Here is a 6369-nt window from a genome sequence, read left to right as displayed (position 1 = left end):
GCAGCAGCATTTAGGAGTTGCTGGTCCCTAAAATGGGATTGATAAGATTCCTGGGAAGCGTTTTGAGACAGGGGGAGCTTGCATGCCAAACACAGCCAATTAATGTCAGGCCTCTTTTCATGCCAACCAATTAAGTTCTGCATATTTGTCACCAGCAATCGGGGGGATGGATGAAGGTGGAGGGAAACAACTGACTCCGTTCCAGTGGCACCTTGAAGATATAAAGTCTTCTTAATTTATGGAGAAGGCAGGAGGCAATGGCGTACACATAGCGTGCTAATCCAAATGGGACCTGATTAATGTCTTTGCTAATTTAGGAGCCGCTGGGCTCTCCTGACACAGTGAGGCTCCATTTAACAGAAAACAGGCTGGCACCAGAAGCAAAGAGCAGCTTAACAATGTAAGAAGCAACAGATGGGGGCTTCAGTGCCCTTGCCAGGCATCAAAATTGTTTTCTTTGTGTAAACACCTTCTCTGAAATTGCCTCCAAAAGGAAAAAGAACACAGAGTAATAATCACAACCATAAAAATAAAACCTAGGTAGGTTACCCGCTAACAAGCCAGGCACTGCGACTGCATTAAACAAGGAGGAACTGCTGAGGGCCAGATTGGCATGTGAGAAAGGGAGGAAAAGGCTTGGTTTGCCAAGTCATTATTGTAGGAAGTGGTTGGGACAAGCTGACCATCACATTGTGCTGCTTCCCTGTAGCTCTGGCAGGATCCCCACCTGCACAACCTGCCACTTGATAGTTGGTTCAATATGTTATGCAAGCAGGAGGTGCATTTAGTGTTAAGGTGTTATTTCACTGGACAGAATGCTAACAATGGGAAGGGGGGCTGTGGCACCTGAGGGGTAGGGAGCCCTCAGAAGGAAGGGGAATCTGTGGCATGCCTGGGACTGGAGGCCCTCATTGGGAAAGGGATTCATGACCCAACTGGCAGGGCCGGCTCTAGGTCTTTTGCCGCCCCAAGCAAAAAATTTGCCACCCCAAGTTCCAAGAGCGCAACTGTCCAAGCAAAAAAAAAAAAAAAAAAAGGTGACCGGAATGCCGCTCCTGGAATTGTGCCATCCCAATCACGTGCTTGCTTTGCTGGTGCCTAGAGCCGGTCCTGCAAACTGGGGTGGGAGGACTTTGGAAGCAAGCGGATTCATAGCCCATCTGGCGAGTGAGGCCTGAGAGGAGAGGGATTGTATGGAATGGAAGACCCCAGAGAAGAGGGGATTCCATGGCTACCCCAGGACAGCAGGTTGTCCTGGGAAAGATATTTTGGGAAAGAATCCTTCTCTCCCAATGGCAGCAGTCAATTCACTGAGCTGCTGGCCCGGAAGTGTGTTTTGAAACCTGTGGCTGCAGAAGATAATCTATTGTATATTGTTTTGGAGATTTCCTCCAGGATCCATCAAATTCTCTTCCTCGAAGTAGCTTTTTCCAGCTGTCTTGCTGCACATGCTGCTTTGTGTTCACTTAAATACATGGCAAATAGCATGTTGTCCATGCAGGTTAATAACATGCAATTAGCATGTGGTAGCAAGTTAATTACTTGGCAGTTTGCAAGCAGATTAACAGCATATAGATGCAAGTAGATCTATGTTATTGACAAGGCATATCACAAGTAGATGCAGTGGTGATTATATGGAAATGAGCTCACAGGGACAGGAAAGTCAGAAGCTGTACTCAATCTAATAGTAGGCAATCCATTGCTCAGAGTTCCCATTTCAAGGCAGGTGATACAGGAATAAAGCACAGAGCAAAGTAAATTCATCTCTATCAGAGCATTTGAATAAAGAAATGGCCAAAACAAATATCAGTGCAGCACCCATTGACTCCTGCCAAGTCTTGCTAGGAACCGCACCTGGTGGAGATCAGCAGCACCAGCTCAAAAACAATTAATCCTCCTCTGAATCAACTATAGATGAGGGGGAGGCTTTTCTGTCTCTCTTGCTGTCTCCCACTCCTCGGCTACTGCTGGATGCTCTAGAAAAGCCTCCAGTAGATAAAGGGGCAAGCTAGCAAAAGCAGCCTCCAAAACCAGTCCATTTTTCTCACGTAGTTGCACAAGCCATTTTTCACACTTCAGTACAAATATCTCGGACATACAAAACTTGTGCCTGACATTTCTGAAGCTGCACTGAGTGTGACCCAGGCTCGACAGTGAGCTTGTTTTGACTCCCCACATCTCCAGCAGAATCTGAATCTTTCCTCAAAAAAAGTCAGAAAAAAGTTTGATTTGTTGTTTGTTCATTCCCCCACCCCCATGTTTGCAGCTGTCTCTGTGTGTTCCTGGATTTGGCTGGGATCAGACAGTGCAACAATATGGCAAGAGGCTCTAATCCCAATATTTCAGATTTGGCTAAAAGAGTGATAATTGCTAGAAATCCCATGGGAACACCTGAGCTTGCATAATATCTAGCCCAGTTTCTAAACCAAAATATCTATAAAATTCCCAAACTTTTTGAGTGTTTATCTAAATCAAGTCACTCCACCTGTGGAAGCTGCCCATTGCTTCAAAAGGACTAGCTGAAAACTCCAGTGCACAAGTTGTTGGTTGTCACTGTTGCTAATGTTGTCTGAATGTTTCTTTTTAGGGGCTAGCATTGGTTATCTTTGGCCCACAGTGTCTGTTCAAGCACCTATGTTCTTTGATTGTCTATGAATCTGGCCTAAGTCCCTCTCACCGACCTGAAATCTGCCTGGCTGCCTAAAACACCACTGCTAAAGGCACACTCCAGAACTTTATCCTCTTGAAATCCACCTCTCAGCTTCCTGCCTCTTACCCCATCAAATTCATGTCTTTTGTCTTCACCTACAAGGCCCTATAAATACTTTTAAGTTGCTGCATTTTCAAGAGCTTTGGAAACAAAGCAACAAGCAGCAGCAAGAGTTTCAGGATATGCTGAGTGCATGGAGTTAGGGAGAGTTATTGCTTTTCTTCTAAAACTAGATTTTTGCAATCTTAAATGGGGAAACCATCAGTGGCTGCCTGAAGTGCCATCTTTACTAGCACCCCCACCTTTGCTAGCACCAGTAAGGTGAATCGGTGGTAAAAAGAATGGGAAATTTTAAGGAGGGTGGGGAACCAATGTAGATACAGCCTAATTCAAGGCTTTTAATTGATGGGGTGAGGTTTCAGGAAGGGCTGCCTTCTCAGTGAGTTACAGTTAATAACAGCTTTATACATATTCTAGATAGTGTATGCTAATACAGACATACCTGGGAAGTAATGTACAGCAGAGCATGGTCAGAACACATCAACAAGCCCTGCATATGACTTTCCGTTATTTAAGTGTTGGCTGTTTTATCATGAATGGCTTATTAAAGAGCTCTCTGGTGTTTCCATCGGCACATAACAAAGTTTATTATGAGTGATTTATTAAACTGCTCTAACTTGTCATCAACTGGTTGAAATGCATGCACTGTTTTTTTTCCTTAGGATTGCAGATGTATATAAATGGCTGAACAAACAGCTCTCTAACATTTCTATCAGATTATCACATACCCCAAATTCAACCGATAGCAGCATAGATTAGGAATGAGGTAAGGCTGAATCCTCCCAGTTCAGATCAGCCACATCTGTTAAATTACAAGCATGTTGGGAGTACCTGTTTCCAGAGATAAAGCATTTGTTTCACATGGTAGATCTGGGTTGAATATGTCAGTAAATTCTTCCAGTTTCAGCCCATTTCCAAGGCAGTACATCGCTGTGTGAAATTAATTCTGTTGTTCTCAGTCCATTTTCTCATGTATGGATTCCTTTCTTGGACCCTGAAATGAGTTCTGCTGGTTTAAAGCCCTCTCCTACTGGGTGAATTTTTTCACAGGAGAAGATCTCTTCCTGACATTAACACTGTCATAGCAGTTCATCAGCCTGAGGTTTTTCACTGCAGAATCACAATCATTTTGTGATTTTCTTCCTGTTGAAATGCTGCTTTTTCATAGAAAAACCCCTACTGATGATAGCAATGGCAAAAATGTCACCTTTCAACAAAGGCATGAATTCTGGTGCAAATTAAAGGGGACCTGAAGCTGCAATCTTTGGATCCAACTCTGGATTTCAAACCCTGTGAGAGATCAAAAGCAGTAAACAACTTTCAAAAACTTGAAAAGATTTGGAAAACTAGCATGATTGGCTCTGATACAAAAATAGAATTTTTAAAACTGGCATCCTGTCTGTCCTCCTTTATGGGGCAGAGTCATGGAATCTACAACAGAACTAGATAAGAAGATCAATTCATTCCACAGGCAATGCCTGCAGAAGATCTTCAGAATCCATTGGAAAGTTTCTTGCAACATCAGAAAAATCTAAATACAACAAACCAACCTAAAGTATCAAACATGATAAGAAGATAACCAGAGACATATTTAGGACATGCGTTCAGACCACCACCAACACAGCTTCCACATCAGGTGATAATATGAACACCATCTGGAAAGAGAAAAAAAAGAGGGTGACCTAAAGAAACATTTCACAGAACAATGGAGAAAGAAGCCAGATCTATCAACAAGATACTCAGAAGCCTGAATAGGCCAACACAAGACTAACTAAATGGTGGAAACTGGTGGATGTTCAATGCACCTGAATGTGTGGAAGGATAAAGAAAGACAAGAAGAGAGAGTTTGGGGTGTTTGGATATAGGACTTTGTTTTGAGCTCATCTTTAAGGAAAACAAATTAAAATCAAATCCCTTTACATATTTTTTACAATTAATTATTAAAAATTCTACTCCGGATATGATGGGCAATTTGCAATCTCGCCCAAAAGCCAGATCATGCAGAAAGGGGCAGTGCTGCAGATTTCTCTCTCAGAACCCTGCTGTCAACAGCCCTAGCAAGGGGGACTTTACAGGGAGAGAGAGCTCTGCACAATATGTCTGCAGAGTATCTCTATCCATTTCCCTGTCTGGGTAATTGAGCTCAGAGTTGCAAACCATATGCTCAGGATGCACCTCTCTTGCTTTCTGTTCTGGCTCCTGGGGAAGTCCACAGAGATGCTCTGGAAGAAGCCACTTTTAATTTGTAATCTGATTAAGTCATTAGAGGGGAATAGAGCAGTAACTAACACAAATTGCCAATCGTTTCCATCAGCAAATGCCTCCAATTAATCCTGAGATTAACCCTGATTACAAGCGGTAATGGTGATCAATGGATACTAATGGGGTAAATCCTCCCACTCCACTTTCTTCCACATCCCAGACCAATCAATTCCAAATCTGTGTGATTTATCTTGCTGGATCCATGCGGTGGCCTGGAAAAGTAGAGATGGGGCATTATTCCATGCATCTCCAGAGACAATCAGAGGAGTATTTGCTCATTAAACTAACTGGTTCCCTTGGGGAAAAGAAAACCAAACTAGTAAAAGGAGCTGAATCTGTGAAACAGAGAAAGCCAGGGAATAGAGAGCAACAGTTTATCCTGCCACTTATTGCTGGCTATCCCTTTTGAATGTTCTGCATAATGTTAAAAGCTCCAGTGAGTGGATCTAACCTACCAACTCAGTGAGCAGGATTGCACTTCCCAAGGATTCCACTATCAAAGTGGAGAAGTAAAACTCTGCAGAGCAATCACTATGATTCAAACCTCTGTTCTTTACTACTAATATAAGAAGTAACATTGGGCCATTCACCTCAAAGGATCCCAAGGCACTTTACAAACTGTGGAGACTGACTCAATTTTCTCTTTCTTTCTTTCTTTCTTTCTTTCTTTCTTGTACTTATAGAGGATCTAGTATCTAAGTGTTTCAATGGGATTTTTGCCCAAGTATGGACTAAGTAGAAAGTAAGCCAGAAGCTCAGCATTTGACCTTTTTTGTATACAACAATCCATTCATCCTGCACTGAAATGCAGCCACCTCTAGGGTGAAATGCAGCAGCAGTGTAACAGTGCACAGCAAAGCTATCCAGAAATAAAGCAGGTTGATTTATTCCAGACTGTTCCCTCGGAACCTGTTCCGTCTCCCTAAGAAAAAACATCAGAGGAGAGAAGAAACTCAAACTGCAAGAGGATGTGTAAACTCCTAATGGAGCTTTCTGTCATTCTCCTGCCCTCTAGTACCTGCTTAGCCTCAGGTTGACTGGGCTGTAAGAGCAGAAGTTTGCCATGCAAGGGTGCTGGACCCTTTGTGGAAGTGGTGGGGAGGGGAGGGGGAAGGGAGACCAAAGTGGTGGAGGAATTAAAATACTACTGAAATATCCCGCAGAGTACAACTGTAACATAAATAACCAGAATACAAAATATAGCCACATTATAATATTTAAGGTATAATTATAGTATGAACAAACAAAAAAAGTAAGACAACTTTAGTTCTAAATCTCGCTGGAGTTTGGGGGTGTGTGATTTCCAGCCTGTTCCAGCTCTGAACTCACAGGCTCTG

General features: G+C 42.8%; 1 long non-coding RNA gene across 1 annotated transcript; it reads right to left on the bottom strand.

Moving 5' to 3' along the window:
* Positions 1-1286: 1286 nt before the first annotated feature.
* Positions 1287-5012, bottom strand: LOC119861481. Its single transcript, XR_005294904.2, has 3 exons — positions 4946-5012; positions 4321-4425; positions 1287-4060 (listed from the first exon to the last, which is right to left on the bottom strand). It is a non-coding gene; the product is annotated as an uncharacterized LOC119861481 (long non-coding RNA).
* Positions 5013-6369: the final 1357 nt, after the last annotated feature.

The sequence above is a fragment of the Dermochelys coriacea genome, chromosome 9 (assembly GCF_009764565.3).
Source record: "Dermochelys coriacea isolate rDerCor1 chromosome 9, rDerCor1.pri.v4, whole genome shotgun sequence".
NCBI lineage: Eukaryota > Metazoa > Chordata > Testudines > Dermochelyidae > Dermochelys > Dermochelys coriacea.
Note: the sequence above shows the minus strand (reverse complement) of the source record. Positions and strands in the feature narration are given on the sequence as shown.